This window comes from Bombina bombina, chromosome 4, assembly GCF_027579735.1.
Source record: "Bombina bombina isolate aBomBom1 chromosome 4, aBomBom1.pri, whole genome shotgun sequence".
In the NCBI taxonomy this organism is placed as follows: Eukaryota; Metazoa; Chordata; class Amphibia; order Anura; family Bombinatoridae; genus Bombina; species Bombina bombina.
In genome coordinates this window covers 934,604,601-934,626,648 of record NC_069502.1, presented here as the reverse complement: position 1 = coordinate 934,626,648, position 22,048 = coordinate 934,604,601, and positions in this window count along the sequence as shown.

Below are 22,048 nucleotides of genomic sequence, written 5' to 3'. Positions count from 1 at the left end.
TCTAATAGAAACGGGGAGATATCTAATTCTGAATTCAGGCCGGCGGGAAATAGAGTATCATATTTATATATGAGTTCTGCTTCTTTGAGTTTTTAATTTTTTTCTATATTCCCACCCCTCCAATTTTGCCTAAAATGTGCTATCCCCCAATATTTTAAATCTGACGTTCTGCCATTGTGCACTAGTTTAAAATGTTTATAAAGATTGGTGTCTTCTACTCCCTTTTCAATACAGAGGAGGTGTTCCCTTATCCTGTCTTTTATCATTCTTTTCGTTTCCCCAAAATATATCAAATCACAAGTACATTTTAAAATATAGATGACCCCTTTAGTAGTGAATCTAATACACTCTTTAATACTAAATTCCTCTCCAGATTTCTGAACTTTTACTGTGCTTCTTTTGTCACTGTGTTTACAGGCTTTACAGGAGTAACAGGGAAAGAAGCCTACTACTTTTCCTCCTTGCAAATTTTTTTGTATAGGCGCCATTATTTTAGTATTATGTGCACTTGGTGCCAAAATGGATTTGAAGTTTTTAGATTTTCTGAAAATCATTTTTGGTTTTGGTGGTAGAGAGTCTCCTATAATAGGGTCTGCTTTCAGTATGCCCCAGTTTTTATTTAAAATCTTTCTCATGAGGCCATGATCTGCACTATACTCTGTGATAAATGGGACATTAATTACCTCTGTATTTTCTAGATTAGTCTTTTGTTTGTATGAAAGCAAGGTTTTTCTATCTGTCTCCCTAGCTCGTGATACAGCCTTATTTACAGTCTCTTTATTGTATCCTCTATCTAGGAATTTCTCCATTAGAATCCCAATCTGGTTTTCAAAATCTTGGGGTCTAGAACAATTTTTCTTAATTCTTAAACTTTGACCAAACGGGATATTGTCTTTCCATTGCTGGAGATGACAACTGTTGGCATGTATGAAACTGTTCGAGTCCACTTCCTTAAAGTGGGTTTTTGTTTCCACTGCATTATTTACCAACATAATTTCTAAATCTAAGAATATGACAGCTTCCTTACTATAATTAAAGGTAAATTTTAGGCCCCTATCATTGGCATTCATATTGTCAAACAATCTTAATAGCTCTAATTCAGACCCTCTCCATATTAACAGGACATCGTCGATATATCTTCTATAGAGCACGAGGTTTGCACCATAGCTACCTTCACGGAAGAAAGATTCTTCCCAATTGCCAACAAACAGGTTGGCGTAGCTAGGTGCAAACCTCGTGCCCATAGCCGTACCCTCTATCTGTAAAAAGAATTTGTTATTGTGCATAAAATAATTATTTTTTAATATAAAAGCTATACTTTTTAATAAAAATTGCTTTTGTTCAATTTTCATATCCGGATCGGTGCTTAAAGATTGATCAATAGCTAAGATCCCTTTCTCATGATCTATTACTGTATATAAAGATGTTATATCTCCTGTAGACATGTGCGGTTCGTTTCGGATTAATTCGGAAATTCGGTAAATTCGGTAAATTCGGAGATTCGGATCGATTCGGATTTCCGAATTAAAATACTTCCGAATCTACCGAATGAATCCGAAATAGCTGCCGTATTTCCGAATAAATCCGAATTAGCTCGTTAAAATTCGGCATTTCCCCATAGGAAACAATGGGAGTTTCGGCTGAAAAAAAACTAACACTGCAGCCACATTGTTTCCTATGGTGAAACACTAAGTCTGCACCTAACACCCTAACATGTACCCCGAGTCTCTAAACACCCCTAATCTAACACTTATTAACCCCTAATCTGCCGCCCCCGCTATATGACACCTGCATTATTTTATTAACCCCTAATCTGCCGACCCGATATCGCCGCCACCTACATTATAACTATTAACCCCTAATCTGCTGTCCCTAACACCGCCGACCCCTACATTATAGTTATTAACCCCTAATCTGCCCCCCCCAACGTCGCCGCAATCTAACTACAAGTATTAACCCCTAATCTGCCGACCCGATATCGCCGCCACCTACATTATAACTATTAACCCCTAATCTGCTGTCCCTAACACCGCCGACCCCTACATTATAGTTATTAACCCCTAATCTGCCTCCCCCAACGTCGCCGCAATATAACTACAAGTATTAACCCCTAATCTGCCGACCCGATATCGCCGCCGCCTACATTATAGCTATTAACCCCTAATCTGCTGTCCCTAACACCGCCGACCCCTACATTATAGTTATTAACCCCTAATCTGCCCCCCCCAACGTCGCCGCAATCTAACTACAAGTATTAACCCCTAATCTGCCGACCCGATATCGCCGCCGCCTACATTATAGCTATTAACCCCTAATCTGCTGTCCCTAACACCGCCGACCCCTACATTATAGTTATTAACCCCTAATCTGCCCCCCCAACGTCGCCGCAATCTAACTACAAGTATTAACCCCTAATCTGCCGACCGCAAATCGCCGCAACTATAATAAATGTATTAACCCCTAAACCGCCGCACTCCCGCCTCGCAAACACTATAATACATTTTATTAACCCCTAATCTGCCCTCCCTAACATCGCCGCCACCTACCTACAATTATTAACCCCTAATCTCCCGCCCCCAACGTCGCCGCTACTATAATAAGGTTATTAACCCCTAAACCTAAGTCTAACCCTAACACTAACACCCCCTAACTTAAATATAATTTAAATAAAACGAAATAAATTTACTATAGTTAAATAAATGAATCCTATTTAAAACTAAAGACTTACCTGTAAAATAAACCCTAAGATAGCTGCAATATAACTAATAGTTACATTGTAGCTATTTTAGGATTTATTTTTATTTTACAGGCAACTTTGTATTTATTTTAACTAGGTACAATAGCTATTAAATAGTTAATAACTATTTAATAACTACCTAGCTAAAATAAATACAAATTTACCTGTAAAATAAATCCTAACCTAAGTTACAATTACACCTAACACTACACTATCATTAAATAAATGAATCATATTTAAAACTAAATACTTACCTGTAAAATAAACCCTAATATAGCTGCAATATAACTAATAGTTAAATTGTAGCTATTTTAGCATTTATATTTATTTTACAGGCAACTTTGTATTTATTTTAACTAGGTACAATAGCTATTAAATAGTTATTGACTAATTAATAGCTACCTAGTTAAAATAATTACAAAATTACCTGTAAAATAAATCCTAACCTAAGTTACAATAAAACCTAACACTACACTATCATTAAATAAATTAACTACAAGTACCTACAATTATCTACAATTAAATAAACTAAAGTACAAAACCCCCCCACTAAATTACAAAAAATAAAAAACCACTAAATTACAAAAAATAAAAAAATATTACAATAATTTTAAACTAATTACACCTAATCTAAGCCCCCTAATAAAATAACAAAGCCCCCCAAAATAAAAAAAAATGCCCTACCCTATACTAAATTACAAAAGTTAACAGCTCTATTACCTTACCAGCCCTGAACAGGGCCCTTTGCGGGGCATGCCCCAAAGAAAACAGCTCTTTTGCCTGTAAAAAAAAAACACAATCCCCCCCCCACATTACAACCCACCACCCACATACCCCTACTCTAACCCAAACCCCCCTTAAATAAACCTAACACTACCCCCCTGAAGATCTCCCTACCTTGAGTCGTGTTCACCCAGCTGGGCCGAAGTCTTCATCCGATGGGGCAGAAGAGGACATCCAGACCGGCAGAAGTCTTCATCCAAGCGGGGCAAGAAGAGGTTTTCCATCCATCAGAAAAGTACAAAAAAACAAACAAACACTAAATTAGCAAGAATAATAAAATATTACAATAATTTTAAACTAATTACACCTAATCTAAGCCCCCTACTAGCTATTAATATAGCTACAATATAACTAATAGTTACATTGTAGCTATTTTAGGATTTATATTTATTTTACAGGCAACTTTGTATTTATTTTAACTAGGTACAATAGCTATTAAATAGTTAATAACTATTTAATAACTACCTAGCTAAAATAAATACAAATTTACCTGTAAAATAAACCCTAACCTAAGTTACAATTACACCTAATACTACACTGTCATTAAATTAACTAAATAAATTAATCCTATATAAAACTAAATACTTACCTGTAAAATAAACCCTAATATAGCTACAATATAACTAATAGTTACATTGTAGCTATTTTAGCATTTATATTTATTTTACAGGCAACTTTGTATTTATTTTAACTAGGTACAATAGCTATTAAATAGATATTTACTGTTTAATAGCTACCTAGTTAAAATAATTACAAAATTACCTGTAAAATAAATCCTAACCTAAGTTACTATTAAACCTAACACTACACTATCATTAAATAAATTAACTACAAGTACCTACAATTAAATACAATGAAATAAACTAAACTAAAGTAAAAAAACAAACAAACACTAAATTACAAAAAATAAAAAAAATTACAAGAATTTTAAACTAATTACACCTAATCTAAGCCCCCTAATAAAATAACAAAGCCCCCCAAAATAAAAAAATGCCCTACCCTATACTAAATTACAAAAGTAATCAGCTCTATTACCTTACCAGCCCTGAACAGGGCCTTTTGCGGGGCATGCCCCAAAGAAAACAGCTCTTTTGCCTGTAAAAAAAAACACAATACCCCCCCCAACATTACAACCCACCACCCACATACCCCTACTCTAACCCAAACCCCCCTTAAATAAACCTAACACTACCCCCCTGAAGATCTCCCTACCGTGTCTTCACCCAGCGGGCCGAAGTCTTCATCCGATCGGGCAGAAGAGGACATCCAGACCGGCAGAAGTCTTCATCCAAGCGGGGCAAGAAGAGGTCTTCCATCCATCAGAAGTCTTGATCCAGGCGGCATCTTCTCTGTTCATCCATCGGGAGCGGAGCGGCAGCATCCTGAAGACATCCCACGCAGAGCATCCTCTTCTTTCTTGATCCGACGACTAGGTGACTGTACCTTTAAGTGACGTCATCCAAGATGGCGTCCCTTGAATTCCGATTGGCTGATAGGATTCTATCAGCCAATCGGAATTAAGGTAGGAAAAATCTGATTGGCTGATTCAATCAGCCAATCAGATTCAAGTTCAATCCGATTGGCTGATGGAATCAGCCAATCAGATTGACCTCGCATTCTATTGGCTGTTCCGATCAGCCAATAGAATGCGAGCTCAATCTGATTGGCTGATTGGATCAGCCAATCGGATTGAACTTGAATCTGATTGGCTGATTGAATCAGCCAATCAGATTTTTCCTACCTTAATTCTGATTGGCTGATAGAATCCTATCAGCCAATCGGAATTCAAGGGACGCCATCTTGGATGACGTCACTTAAAGGTACAGTCACCTAGTCGTCGGATCAAGAAAGAAGAGGATGCTCTGCGTGGGATGTCTTCAGGATGCTGCCGCTCCGGATGGATGAACAGAGAAGATGCCGCCTGGATCAAGACTTCTGATGGATGGAAGACCTCTTCTTGCCCCGCTTGGATGAAGACTTCTGCCGGTCTGGATGTCCTCTTCTGCCCGATCGGATGAAGACTTCGGCCCGCTGGGTGAAGACACGGTAGTTAATTTATTTAATGATAGTGTAGTGTTAGGTTTAATTGTAACTTAGGTTAGGATTTATTTTACAGGTAATTTTGTAATTATTTTAACTAGGTAGCTATTAAATAATCAATATCTATTTAATAGCTATTGAACCTAGTTAAAATAAATACAAAGTTGCCTGTACAATAAATATAAATGCTAAAATAGCTACAATGTAACTATTAGTTATATTGCAGCTATATTAGGGTTTATTTTACAGGTAAGTCTTTAGTTTTATATAGGATTCATTTATTTAGTTAATTTAATGATAGTGTAGTGTTAGGTGTAATTGTAACTTAGGTTATGATTTATTTTACAGGTAAATTTGTATTTATTTTAGCTAGGTAGTTATTAAATAGTTATTAACTATTTAATAACTATTGTACCTAGTTAAAATAAATACAAAGTTGCCTGTAAAATAAATATAAATCCTAAAATAGCTACAATGTAACTATTAGTTATATTGCAGCTATCTTAGGGTTTATTTTACAGGTAAGTCTTTAGTTTTAAATAGGATTCATTTATTTAACTATAGTAAATTTATTTCGTTTTATTTAAATTATATTTAAGTTAGGGGGTGTTAGTGTTAGGGTTAGACTTAGGTTTAGGGGTTAATAACCTTATTATAGTAGCGGCGACGTTGGGGGCGGGAGATTAGGGGTTAATAATTGTAGGTAGGTGGCGGCGATGTTAGGGAGGGCAGATTAGGGGTTAATAAAATGTATTATAGTGTTTGCGAGGCGGGAGTGCGGCGGTTTAGGGGTTAATACATTTATTATAGTGGCGGCGATTTGCGGTCGGCAGATTAGGGGTTAATACTTGTAGTTAGATTGCGGCGACGTTGGGGGGGGGCAGATTAGGGGTTAATAACTATAATGTAGGGGTCGGCGGTGTTAGGGACAGCAGATTAGGGGTTAATAGCTATAATGTAGGCGGCGGAGATATCGGGTCGGCAGATTAGGGGTTAATACTTGTAGTTAGATTGCGGCGACGTTGGGGGGGCAGATTAGGGGTTAATAACTATAATGTAGGGGTCGGCGGTGTTAGGGACAGCAGATTAGGGGTTAATAGCTATAATGTAGGTTGCGGCGATATCCGATCGGCAGATTAGGGGTTAAATAATGTTATTATAGGGTTTGCGATGTGGGGGGGGCCTCGGTTTAGTGATTCATAGGTAGTTTATGGGTGTTAGTGACTTAGTGTACTAAATGGGTGTTAGTGTACTAAAAACATACCGAATTTCGGAACGGAATAGAACCGAATTCAGCCGAATCCGAATAAATCCGAAACGAATTTATTCGGATCCGAATAAATCTGAAACGAATTTATTCAAATTTTGCTGAATCCGATTCGATCCGAAACGAAATTTGAAAAGTCCGAATCGATCCGAACCGAAAACGAACCGAATTTTTTAGCAGTGCACATGTCTATTCTCCTGTTACTATAATAAAATTATCCTCCCAAACTAAATTTTCCAAAATATTTAAAACAGCAAATTTCTGTAGAAAGATGTCCACATATTGTGATAAGTTTGAGGATAATGCCCCTATTCCCGAGATAATTGGTCTACCCGGTGGTTGTTCTATACTCTTATGTATTTTAGGAAGGAAGTAGAACACCAGGACCCTAGGATATTTCGGGTCCAGGTATTCCACCTCCTTTTCATTAAGTATTCCCAGGTCCCTTCCTTCTTTTAAAAGTTTTTTAAGTAATGCTGCAAATTTATTAGTGGGATTTAAATCTAATTTCTTGTAAGTTTTTGTCTCACTTAACAGTCTATTTGCTTCAGATTCGTAATAGCTCGTGTCCATTACTACAATCCCGCTGCCCTTGTCGGCGGGCTTGATGGTCACTCTATTATTCTTTTTTAGATTCTCTAAAACCAAATTTTCCTTTTTTGTCATATTCATTTTTGTAAATTTTGATGGCTGACTGTTTCTTAAATCTCTCAGAGCCATTTTTTCAAAAGTCTCTAGATGACTTCCTTTAGAGGAGACAGGATTAAATTTGGATTTAGATTTTAAATTGCTATGGACAAAGTTGTCCTGTTTTATTTCTACTCTTTTGGTAGATGCTATTTCTAATGGACTTCTCATATAGAACCTTTTTAGAGTAAGATTTCTTACAACCTTTTTAATGTGTATATGCGTGTTGAATTTATTTAATCTGGTACTCGGGGCAAAAGAGAGTCCATAACTTAATATTTTAATTTCCTCTTCTTCTTTAGAGAAAGAAATAATAGAAATCAAAGAGAAATTAAAAGATAGGAAGACTTTGGAGTTCAAACAGAAACAAAAAACTATGATTGAAAGAATTGATACCTTAAATAAAGAAATTTTAAAAACTAAATGGAAAAAATTGGACAGAGACACAAAGGAGCCTAAGACAGATATTAATAATGAAACCACAAATATGGAAAGTAATGCTCCTAAAGATGAGTGGACAGTAGTGAATCATAATAAAAAGAAGGAGAATAACAATCCGATATATCCTAGACAATATAACTATAGAAATAAAACTAGAGATAATAGAGATTACAATGTATCATGGAGATCCGAGTACTCCAATAATGATAGAACACAAAATAATGGGTATCATTATCATAGAAATTACAATACTTATAACAGATATAATGATCACTACTCAGAGACCAATAGGGGATACCATAATAATGATTACTATAGGAACAGACACGTACCGTATAGATCAAACAGACTAAATAGACCTATCTGGGAAAATAGAGATAATTGGGAAACACCTGTTAGGAATAGATACACTCCCCTAAACTATGAAGAAGAGAGACCCATATATAAAGGCAATGAGACTCCTTTTTTAGTGAACAGCCCTCTGAGGGAGGGCACGTCAAAAGATCTGTCAGAACAAAACAAAACAAACACATGGGGATACAGAAACAACAAAAAAAGTCCTCTAGAGGAACAAGAGGGAGCGGCTCCAACAAACGAAGCCAAAAGAGGGAGGTAAATACAAATGGAGTATTCAATATTAGCAGTACTACTCTAAAAGAAGAGGAAATTAAAATATTAAGTTATGGACTCTCTTTTGCCCCGAGTACCAGATTAAATAAATTCAACATACATATACACATTAAAAAGTTTGTAAGAAATCTTACTCTAAAAAGGTTCTATATGAGAAGTCCATTAGAAATAGCATCTACCAAAAGAGTAGAAATAAAACAGGACAACTTTGTCCATAGCAATTTAAAATCTAAATCCAAATTTAATCCTGTCTCCTCTAAAGGAAGTCATCTAGAGACTTTTGAAAAAATGGCTCTGAGAGATTTAAGAAACAGTCAGCCATCAAAATTTACAAAAATGAATATGACAAAAAAGGATAATTTGGTTTTAGAGAATCTAAAAAAGAATAATAGAGTGACCATCAAGCCCGCCGACAAGAGCGGCGGGATTGTAGTAATGGACACGAGCTATTACGAATCTTAAGCAAATAGACTGTTAAGTGAGACAAAAACTTACAAGAAATTAGATTTAAATCCCACTAATAAATTTGCAGCATTACTTAAAAAACTTTTAAAAGAAGGAAGGGACCTGGGAATACTTAATGAAAAGGAGGTGGAATACCTGGACCCGAAATATCCTAGGGTCCCGGTGTTCTACTTCCTTCCTAAAATACATAAGAGTATAGAACAACCACCGGGTAGACCAATTATCTTGGGAATAGGGGCATTATCCTCAAACTTATCACAATATGTGGACATCTTTCTACAGAAATTTGTAAAAAATTTGGACTCGTACCTTAAGGATTCCACCGCTGTTTTAAATATTTTGGAAAATTTAGTTTGGGAGGATAATTTTATTATAGTAACAGGAGATATAACATCTTTATATACAGTAATAGATCATGAGAAAGGGATCTTAGCTATTGATCAATATTTAAGCACCGATCCGGATATGAAAATTGAACAAAAGCAATTTTTATTAAAAAGTATAGCTTTTATATTAAAAAATAATTATTTTATGCACAATAACAAATTCTTTTTACAGATAGAGGGTACGGCTATGGGCACGAGGTTTGCACCTAGCTACGCCAACCTGTTTGTTGGCAATTGGGAAGAATCTTTCTTCCGTGAAGGTAGCTATGGTGCAAACCTCGTGCTCTATAGAAGATATATCGACGATGTCCTGTTAATATGGAGAGGGTCTGAATTAGAGCTATTAAGATTGTTTGACAATATGAATGCCAATGATAGGGGCCTAAAATTTACCTTTAATTATAGTAAGGAAGCTGTCATATTCTTAGATTTAGAAATTATGGTGGTAAATAATGCAGTGGAAACAAAAACCCACTTTAAGGAAGTGGACTCGAACAGTTTCATACATGCCAACAGTTGTCATCTCCAGCAATGGAAAGACAATATCCCGTTTGGTCAAAGTTTAAGAATTAAGAAAAATTGTTCTAGACCCCAAGATTTTGAAAACCAGATTGGGATTCTAATGGAGAAATTCCTAGATAGAGGATACAATAAAGAGACTGTAAATAAGGCTGTATCACGAGCTAGGGAGACAGATAGAAAAACCTTGCTTTCATACAAACAAAAGACTAATCTAGAAAATACAGAGGTAATTAATGTCCCATTTATCACAGAGTATAGTGCAGATCATGGCCTCATGAGAAAGATTTTAAATAAAAACTGGGGCATACTGAAAGCAGACCCTATTATAGGAGACTCTCTACCACCGAAACCAAAAATGATTTTCAGAAAATCTAAAAACTTCAAATCCATTTTGGCACCAAGTGCACATAATACTAAAATAATGGCGCCTATACAAAAAAATTTGCAAGGAGGAAAAGTAGTAGGCTTCTTTCCCTGTTACTCCTGTAAAGCCTGTAAACACAGTGACAAAAGAAGCACAGTAAAAGTTCAGAAATCTGGAAAGGAATTTAGTATTAAAGAGTGTATTAGATGCACTACTAAAGGGGTCATCTATATTTTAAAATGTACTTGTGATTTGATATATTTTGGGGAAACGAAAAGAATGATAAAAGACAGGATAAGGGAACACCTCCTCTGTTTTGAAAAGGGAGTAGAAGACACCAATCTTTATAAACATTTTAAACTAGTGCACAATGGCAGAACGTCAGATTTAAAATATTGGGGGATAGCACATTTTAGGCAAAATTGGAGGGGTGGGAATATAGAAAAAATTTTAAAACTCAAAGAAGCAGAACTCATATATAAATATGATACTCTATTTCCCACCGGCCTGAATTCAGAATTAGATATCTCCCCGTTTCTATTAGACTAATTTTTATTAAATTTAGTTTTATTAGATTGATTTTTTAGTAGATGATTTTTATATAACCGATCTTTTATCAGCTGTGTCCCCTGATTCATACCTGTGTCCCCTTTTAGATTAGACAGTTTTTATACAGATAACTTCTAATATAGATGCATTTTATCATATTTTCAAACGGTGTAGACATCTTATCCTTAAGGTTTTTAAATATGAGTACAGATACATTTTTATCGATAATCAAGTATTATACACTTTGTTTATATATAGCCTTTAGGGTCTTACTTAGGGTCTTACTTCATTATGAAACTTGTTCAATAAATCTTCCTATTTCTTACACTAAGTTAGAATACCACTTTTACTATTGCACTTTACAATTAATTTATTAATGATTACTTTGAATAAATATATGGAGTTCAGATTTTGTATTTAAATTATAGTACTGTAGCTGATATATGATTGCTTTGAATATACATGGATCTGCCAATACCACCTTTATATAATGATATACACCCCTTTCTCTATGACTAACTAAATGTAACCAATGAGAGACTAAGATACACCTTTAAAAAAGGTACACCTGTGGCAACACCTTATCTTGAAAAAGCCCTGCAGAGGGAGAAACGCGTTGATATTTGTTGCTAACTTTTAACTACAAGGATTACCTCACAGCCTCCAGTTGCTGTAACAGATTGATGCTGCTTGTCATCTGTGGATTTTCGAAACTGTACGACTACTTGGTACCTGCTGCTGTACCGATATTATAAGCCTGAATGAAGGATTCAAATGGAATTTTGCATTTAATGGTTCTATTTAACATATAATAGCCTCCAATAGTATCCTGCGTGCGTTTGAGCACATAAAGAGCGGATACTTCGCTATTGTGGAACGAACAAGCCGATATCTGAGAGCGATCGGAACAAGGACCAATCAGAGTGCTCAATCGGGCCAGCGCCCCTACAAGTGACGTCACTTCCGCTACGGCGGTAACTTTCTTTTTTTCCCCACTGAGAACCGCATCTATCCGGGGGTAAGCCTGCATTATCTATTCATACAATATAATTGACTTGGACTGTTTGATCCCTTATTTGGCCATAAGGAGATATTTTATGAAAGTACGGGTATAATTTGCCATATACGGAGACGTCCGTTTTTAAATATATTGTGTTTTTATTCTGTATATGTTGCATTAAATATTTTAGGCAGAGCCTGATACAATACACTTTGTATGTCACTGTTTTTTCTCATTTTGAGTTTATCTGATAAATTTTGAGCTAATAGACTTTGAAATTGTTTAGAAGTTGCACTATTCACTTTTTCACTAAGTCAGTTTATTAACACACATATATCTTGAGTTTCCACTTCCTACAAACATATACATTTTTATATACAATTTTTCGTCACATTTATTCTAACACCTTTAGCTATAGCGCTCCTGCTTATCATTATTTTATCCACCAGCATATACACACAGACGGAGAAACCATTTCAACCAGCCAAGGACGAATTACTATGATCAACCAAGAAGCAACTATAATGAGGATAGCTTCTATCAAAAAAGATGAGGAGGCTATGAAAAGCCCCATGAATACAACAGAATGGACTCCTATTCAGATGATTTTGGAGCAAGACAAGAGACCAACTATAGCTACGACAATAGAGATATATACAAGACCCTTGTATGGAAAGGAGGACCGAGAGCTATGAATAACCAATCTGGAGAATCTCCAAGAGAAATAAGGATAAGAGATGAATGGAACACTCAACGTGCAACGAGGACAGAACCACGAGACAACTACAACAATCCTACTACCACTGGAGCAGAGTCATCTTCTTCTCCTTTTTTAGGGGTGGACCACACTCACAACAGAGAGAGATTCCAGAGATCACAAAAAACTGTAGAATGGGAAGAGCCAACGTCCTCCAGAACAGGAAGAAGACCCATAGAGGAAGCAGAGGAGGGGTCAAAATAAAGAAGAATAAATCTGATGCAGATGTAATTGATTCAGAAAATCAAAAGAGCACTGATGGCATCTTCAATCTAAGTGACTATACACTGACCAGTGATGAGACAACAATTCTGAAATTTGGGCTCTCATTTGCACCCACTAGGAGCCTTGATAAATTTCAGACCTTTATTAACGTAAAGGAATTCATTAGAAAACTCACCCTTAAGAGGTTTTTTTCTAAATCGCCATTAGAAAATTCTACTTTGGTACCAAAGAGACAGACCATCACTGAAGAGGGAGACCCATATATACATACTGGGCTGAAACCTAAGTAGGTGTTCTATCCGACCAATAGTAAAGGACCGGCAATCGAAGCCTTCGAGACCATCGTATGTAAAGAAATAAAGGATCTCCAACCGAAAAGATTGAAGATCAAGAAACATAACCTTACAGACCATCAGATCAAGACAATCACAAATTTGGAGAAAAAACACAAAATAGTAATTAAGCCAGCAGACAAAGGGGCATTGTCATCCTAAATGAGAGTGACTATAGAAGGGAAAATGAAAGGATCCTTGGCGATCAGAACACCTACAAGAGATTACCAACAAATCCAGTGAATATATACAACAAGGAACTAGTAAATATGTTAGATGGAGCCAAAGAACTAGGAATTCTGAATGAGAAAGAATTCAGTTATATCAAAGTGAATTATCCCATCACTCCAGTGATGTATCATCTTCCTAAAATTCACAAATCCATTCAGAATCCACCAGGGAGACCAATAATATCCGGTATTGGCTACCTAAGCAGTAACCTATCCGAGTACGTCAATCAAAATCTACAAAAGTATGTTAGACGACTTCCATCCTATCTCAAAGACTCGACCCAAGTATTGAATCTGTTGGAAGAATTTGCTTGGGAAGAAGGATTCATTATGGTTACATGCAATGTGGCATCCTTGTATACCAGCATACCACACCAACAAGGTATAGAGGCAGTTGAATTCTTTCTCACAAAAGATCCTGATATGCCGACAGATCAAATGGAATTTATATTGGAAAGTATTGGATTTATTCTGAATCACAACTACTTCTACGATAATGGAAGCTATTACCAACAATTCTGTGGCACGGCTATGGGGACCAGGTTCGCGCCAAGTTACGCGAACCTCTATATGGGGAGGTGGGAACAAATATTCTGGGAGTCTTGCCCAGCGAGCGCGGACCTGGTCCTCTACCGTCGCTACATAGACAATATCCTAATGATATGGAAGGGGACGAAGGAAGATCTGGATTTCACCATTGAAGTGATGAATAACAACTTAAACAACCTGAAATTCACGTATGAGTGTAGCACTACAGAAATGACCTTCCTGGATCTAAAGATAAAGATCAACAAAGGAGAGATAGAAACTTCCACATACTTCAAAGATGTGGATAGCAACAACTATATCCACATGATGAGCTGCCACCATAACAACTGGAAGACCAACATACCAAAAGGGCAGCTGTTGAGGATGAGAAAGAATTGCTCGAACCATGAAAAATGGGAAGAACAGGCCCAAGTGATCAAATCGAAATTCCTTGAGAGAGGATACTCTGAAAGGATGTTGGATCAAAAAATATCTGAAGTAGAAAAGATTGAACGCTCAGACATGATCAAATACAAGAGGAAGATAAAAGAGGAGAAGAGTGACCTTCTAGACATCCCAATGATTACCGAATATAGTCAAAACAGGGACATTATTGAGAACATCTTCAATAAACATTGGCCCCTTCTGAAGGAGGATGAATTGATTGGTGAGAAACTACCTCCCAAACCTAGATTTATATATAGGAAAACTAAGAACTTAAGGAACAGAATTGCACCTAGCATATCTAAAAAGGAGACGGTCGGAGTAAAAGATGAATTTGGAAAGTTGATTAGAGGATTCTTTCCCTGACCGTCCTGCAAAGCCTGCAAATGTGGAATAAAATCTGCAACTTTCAAATGCCACAACACAGGAGTGACACATAAGATCCATGATATGATACGTTGTCAAGATAAAGGGGTTATATATATGTTGCAATGTCCATGTGATCTACAATATGTGGGCCAAACATCGAGACTTTTAAGAGACAGGATACAAGAGCATCTGTTACAAATTGAGAAATGCAGCATGGAAACATCACTATACAAACATTTTACCCTAAAACACAATGGTAATATTAGAGATCTGAGCTTTATGGGCATTCAGAAAGTCAACAAAGGATGGAGAGGAGGTAATTTTGAGAAAAAACTACTTATTAAAGAATCCAAATGGATTTTTACTCTGGACTGCCTTCATCCTAAGGGGTTAAATAACAAAGAGGATGTTTCCCATCTGTTTAAAATTACCTAAATCCTGCCCCTAAATATTCTCCCCTCTCCTCCTAAATCTCTAGGAGCACCTGTATATCTTAATCATCTCCAACCTCTGGTTATGTGTGTGTTCCTCCCTTTGACTGGGTACCCATTGAAGGGTTTTTTTTTTTTTAGAGAACATACCCGTTATGATATATGCAGCCCTCTGCAGTCCACTGAATATGATCATCACCATTAGCACATTACGTTTGTCTAATTACATTAGTAGTTTTTATCTAACATCAGACTAATCCACTATGTGATAGCCCTATGATACAAGTTCTCTTTCTCCTCTAAGTAAATAGCTGTTCTTTACGTGTACATCCACCTCTATATCCTATCCTGATATGGATACATTATCCTGATATTCACACAATATTGTGGATTGATTTCTTTGATAATATATTGACCCATCGGTTATAACCGACCCTAGATTTACACCAGTCCCCTACAGTGCTATGCCAGTAACCTCGTCTCCACATTGCTAGATCTAAACAAGGTCATAATCTCTTACAACTATACTAAGACTTATGTTTATTTATTTTTAAGCCTATGAATTAGCCCCCTGTGATCTAAAATTATATCAACCACCAATGGCGTTGTCTGTACTATCGTGATGCCACACCCAGTCAGAGCTATTCATCATCTCAATTTAACCTATTGCTACACCACTATTATCGAAATTTAGTCTTGATGCATAGTTAATATCTATTTTGGTTTAGAGGTGGTATCCACCAGTTCCCCGGCTTATTCGCCCACTCTAGCTACCAGCTAGAGTGACTTAAATTAAAGCTCAAGTCTGGTAGTGTCGTCACGATCCTGGGTGATACTATTACAGAACATATGAGGACTGATGTCCCTTATATGATATTCTCTAGTAAAGTTTGATATACCATTATTGGTAACTCTATTATTCCATGCAATACGAAAGCTTTTAACTGTATCCACAGCTTATTAGCTTATTAGCTGTATATCTGTATATATGCTATCTTCTACTCCTTTATATGGTACTACTTATATTTGACGTTGCTAAGATTAGCCAATTGTGGCCTCGCTTCCATTGAGTCGTTAAAAGTGGAGCCGTAAGCTACCGAAGCGGACGACAGCTAAAATAATTTACGGCTCCATTTTAGTACCAGGTTTCCATTCAAAAGATTAGCGTGTTGCGCGCAGTCGCTCTTTTCGGCCGTACGTAAGTTTGCGTTGCCAACCGATGTTGGATTTGTCGAAAAGCGCGCCATAACAAGTGCATTGCCATGGTAACCCGACCTCTGTCTATAAGAATAACGGTTTGCGCCTGTGCTCTTTACCTGTGATCGCCTCTAGAGAGAAAGACACGGGAGCTAGTTGCGTTGGTAGGAGTTTTGGGTTTTTGAGAGTTGTTTGAGAGTTAGTGGAGAGTTTGATATTTGATTTTCATATATTCTTATTGTAGGCCTCATATAATATTAGGAACACACACACACATCCATACATTAGTTAATTAACACACATTAGTTTATACACACAAATACACACACACACACATACACACTTTTATTTGATACAAACACATTCACATTTTTTTTTTTCATTAACCCCCATATCCCCATCTTCCTTTATTACTCCTTTCATTAATCCCCTTATTCCACTTCCCATCCCCCCTTTGACTACCCTTCCCTTCCTCACTATATAACTTGTTTTTTTATATATACATTTTGCCCATCCTATTTTTTTTTTTTTAACATCCCATATTTTTTGTTTCATTTGACTATATAGCTCACCCCTTTCTTAATTTGCATCCCTTATTATTTTTCTCTAATTTTGTTCTAATCCTCCTTAGTTTTTCCTTTTTCATTTACATCCCTTTGTTTATTTTCACCCCCACATTTTATTTTTATTTTGAGGGATATAGAATAGAGATAGTTAGGGTCTAGATAGGTTAGGTAGTTAGTTTTGGGGCTATTTAATTTAGGGTTTAGTTAGGTGAATTAGTGTAGTTAGGTAAGCTAGGGACTTTAGTGTTAGGTTAGAGTTAGGGAGGAAGGAGAAAGGGATGGATAGGCCTAGTGGAGTTGGGAAGGGGGTGGCTAGGGGGAGGGCAGTGGTGAGGGTGGATAGAGGGAGGGGGAGGGGGGAAGTAGGGAGTAGTATGGGCAGGAATAGGGGCCGAGGTTTGGGTGGAGGATTTGTCCTTCCTCAAACCCTGGCAGAGGAGGGAAGGAGAGAGGGTGGAAAAGGAATGGAGGGGGGAGGAGTGAGGAGGAGTCAGCCTCAGCTAGGCACAAAAAGAAAAGAGAAAGTGGGGCAGACTGTGGCAACTGGGGGTGGGGCTGGTGGTAGCCTGTCACAGCCTGCAGGGACAGAGGAGGTAGAGAGGGCTGGTCCCCAGTCACAGGAGGGAGAGTCTGTGTCTGCTGGCCCTTCAGGTGTGAAGGGCAGGCTAAGAGAGGAGAGGTACTCTGAGGAGGAGAAGGAGGCTCTTGTTGAGGCATACTTGGAGAGGGCAGCTCAGCTGGAGAACCCTAACCTGAGGCCGGCTGTCCGGAATAAGCTGTGGGAGGAGATTCGAGTGGCAGTCAGCTGCTTAGGACGTAATCGTTCTACTGCCAGCATTAAACACCGCTATCATGACTGCAGGAGGGAAACCAAAGCTAAGCTGGCACAGCAGGCCAAATATGCACGTGGGACAGGTGGTGGTCCTAGCAAGAGAATACACCTAAGGTCATGGGAGGAGATGCTGTCCAATGTCATCTCGGATGAATCTGTTTACGGATGTAAGGGGACAATGGACACCTCTGTGCCACCTGAAGAGGTGTTTGAAGGTGAATATTCAATATTAAATATAACCATATATGTGATGTATATATGTTGTATATCATAAATACCCATCTGTGTTTAGCTATGAATCTAAATTTACATAGTTGTATTTAATATGTTCAGCAAGCACTCTGTATTGTATATCTGCTCCGACAAGCAAGAATATTGATAATATAATATCCAAGAATATTAAGCATTTCATATAAATCATGTGTCATTGTCCTTAAAGGGACACTGTACCCAAAATTTTTATTTTGTGATTCAGATACAGCATGCAATTTTAAGCAACTTTCTAATTTACTCCTATTATGAATTTCTCTTCATTCTCTTGCTATCTTTATATGAAAAATAAGACATGTAAGCTTTTTTTCTAGGTTCAGAACTCTGGACAGCAGTTTTTGATTGGTGGATGCATTTATCCACCAATCAGCAAGGACAACCTAGGTTGTTCACCAAAAATGGGCCACCATCTAAACTTACATTCTTGCATTTCAAATAAAGATACCAAGAGAATAAAGAACATTTGAAAATAGGTGTAAATCCGAAAGTTGAATAAAATTGCATGCTCTATCTGAAGCACAAAAGAAAATATTTGGGTACAGTGTCCCTTTAACAATGTTCCTTTAAGACACAGTCTATAAAGATTCCTCAGTTATGGTCATATATGCTTTGATTTTATCCCAAACACACTATATGTGTGTGTGTGTGTGTGTGTGTGTGTATGTGTGTGTGTGTGTATGTGTGTGTGTGTGTGTATGTGTGTATGTGTGTGTGTGTGTATGTGTGTGTGTGTGTGTGTATGTGTGTGTGTGTGTGTATGTGTGTATATGTGTGTGTGTGTGTGTATATGTGTGTCTATGTGTGTGTGTACATATATACACATAAATATGGAATATAATAGTCTGTATTGTTATGCTACAAAGTAATATATTCTATTAGATAGATAATGTAAACATACCGTATATTTATTTGTAGGTTCCGAACAGGAGGAGTATGAAGCTGCACCAACACCACAGCAGGATGTTCCTACATTCACTGAGGAGGATGAGGATATCTATGGTGACACTACCTCCTATATCAGCCTCTTAGAAGATGATATGCAGCAGCCTAGGGCATATGAGGTGGAGGATGTATCATGCCCTTCTCCATCTACTTCGGAGACAACATTTCATGTTTTGGGTTCTGAACCCCAGCAGACTCATCCTCCTCAACAATGGCAGTTCATGCATACTTCGCAGAAACAAATGGCACAGCCCCCACAGCTGCACCCACCGCAGCAGATGATGCACCCCCCACCACATCCTCCTCAGCAGCAGATGATGCACCCCCCACAACATCCTCCTCAGCAGCAGATGATGCACCCACCACAACATCCTCCTCAGCAACAGATGATGCACCCACCACGACATCATTATCCTCAGCAGCAGATGATGCACCCACCACAGCAGCATACAGATCTGCATCATCTGTACTATATGCCTCCCACTCCTATGGCACAACAGGAATCCACACCACCACCCACTGCACCCACCAATGTATTGCCAACAGTGCCATCACAGACAACCTCACAGTCACCAATACGGAGAGACAGCCCTGGAACCAGCCAATTATTAGTTCCTGAGACACCAAATGTACAATGTACAGTCCCAGCAGGATGATCTACTGAGGCTCATACATAGAGAGCTTAGGCTGTCCAGGCTCCAGCAGCAGCAGGATTTGAGAAGGATACAGAGCCAAATGGACATCCATAATGCCTCACTCGTCCGCCTGGCAGAGGCAGTGGAGAGGCTCGCGGATAGGCCCCAAACTCCATCCTCCCTTGCATCCTCTGTCATCTCCCTGCAGGACCCTGAATCCCGGTTATTAGCCTCACATTCAGCTGGTGGGCGTCGCACAAGACACCACACTGCCCCCCTAAGTACCTCTCCTCCAAAGGCAAAATCCCGCTGCAAGAATTAATTAATATTCTTTTTTTTCAACCCATATCATATCTAATTTTTGCACTAAAGCACTTTTTTAAGTGCGATTTTCATCTCATAAATATGCATCCATTTTTCTAATCCAAATTTGAACATATATCTTAATATTATTCTAATAGCTGTTTATCTGCTAAAAATGAACAGCTTTATTCTTTTTTATTTCACATGATGTCAATTAATATGCAGGTGTACATTGTTGATAAATTTATGTGTCCTTTTATTGAGGATATCATATTATGCCGTTTAAGAATACTTGGGGATACGTGTCTGAAATTTATACAGTATATGCTATCTAACATTAGTCAACGTGACATGTGTAAATGTTATGATTTATATTCCACAAGCATATGTTGTTTGCTCCTTCAGATGAAGCTAATAAGGGTTATACAGTTATAGAAGAGTTGAAAAGTAAATACTCCTTCCTGTTGATATGGCCAAATACCTTGCATTCATTCTTATAGTCCTATGTGGAATGTAATATCTGAAATATATACCTATCATGACTAATACCTATCATGACTAATGCACTCCTTTTTGTCAAGATTATTATTCAATATTTAGAATAATTAGATAAATGTATCTTTAGGATATTTAAGCACTGATGTATATACAACATATATGTGATTGCCATGATATAGAGGTGATTAATACATTTTAATTGACATCATATGAACAGACACAGACTCTCCCTGGGACCAATGCACAATGCACTTTTAAAATGTTTCAATAACTCCATGTTAAAGACAATACTTCATATCTCTTGAAGTATGTAATATTAAGCACTTATGTATTTTGGTTAATAGTCTAAATATTGCAAATGTATTATCTGCTTTAGCAGACATGACATTACATATATTTTATAAATATTAGTACTATGACACATTATAACTTTAATGTGTCATCGTTTTGTATTGAATAAATATGATTTTCACATTGAAAATTACATTTAAATGAGGGTAAATCTGTAATAATAAAACTCATCTTCATGATAAACAACTTATTTCCTTTGAATTATTTTTCTATATGTATTGAGATTATATATAGCATCCCTGGGCAAAGGTTTCATTTTGAATAGGTAGATATTTTATTTATTTTTATAATATTTTACCAGGAAAGATACATTGAGATTTCTATAGTTTTCAAGTATGTCCTGGGTCCACAAAACATTGCATTGATACAATGGGTACAATAAAATAAAAATAAATAATAATACACCATATATGCACAAAAATTTAACATAGAACCGGTAGGAAATATATAATCAACAATGACAGGTGCATTCTGTTTTGAGATATGTAGAGAGGGATCTCTTAAAGGATATTAGGCATGGGGAAGGTTTGAAAGTGTGCGGGAGGTCATTCCATAATTGTGGTGCTTGCATATATTTTTATATGCACATACATATTGAAATTTCTATGACAACATGGGTGCAAATATTCCTATACATAGGACCAATAAATGTAGCATATATAATGTTATTTGTACATTGAAACACTCATAATTTTTTTGTGATTTGCTATTTCAATGAGAAACAGGCCTCAAAAAGCTCATTTTTCCTCCTTTACACCTAGTTGAGCTGGGGGTAATATTTCTCAATGTATCGACAGCCTCCGACAGTGTATTAACGGTTAGCGCTTTCAATGGAAACCTGGTATAATTTATCGATTAACGGCTTCTATTACTTTCTATGGGACGCGAAAATCTTTTCGGCAGCCGAAGTCCGGCAGCCGATATTGAGGTATAACGCGCCATTGGAAACAGTCGTTAAACGCTATTGCTTTCGACAGCATATTTAACGGTTTGCAAGTGCACGCAAACTGAATTACGACTCAATGGAAGCGAGGCCTGTGTATCTATTTAGGATATGTTTTGGAATATGTCTCTGCTATATCACTACTGGTTTTTGAGTTCCTAAGTATATTATAAGCTATGTGTAGCCATTAACAGTTTCTATTGTCTCTGAACATACTGTATTATATGCTCACAAGTGATACACTAACAAGTGTTATCTCTATAAGCTACATCCCTCACATTGCAAACTATGCAAAATGTTTCCACTAACTATAAGGTTATATCT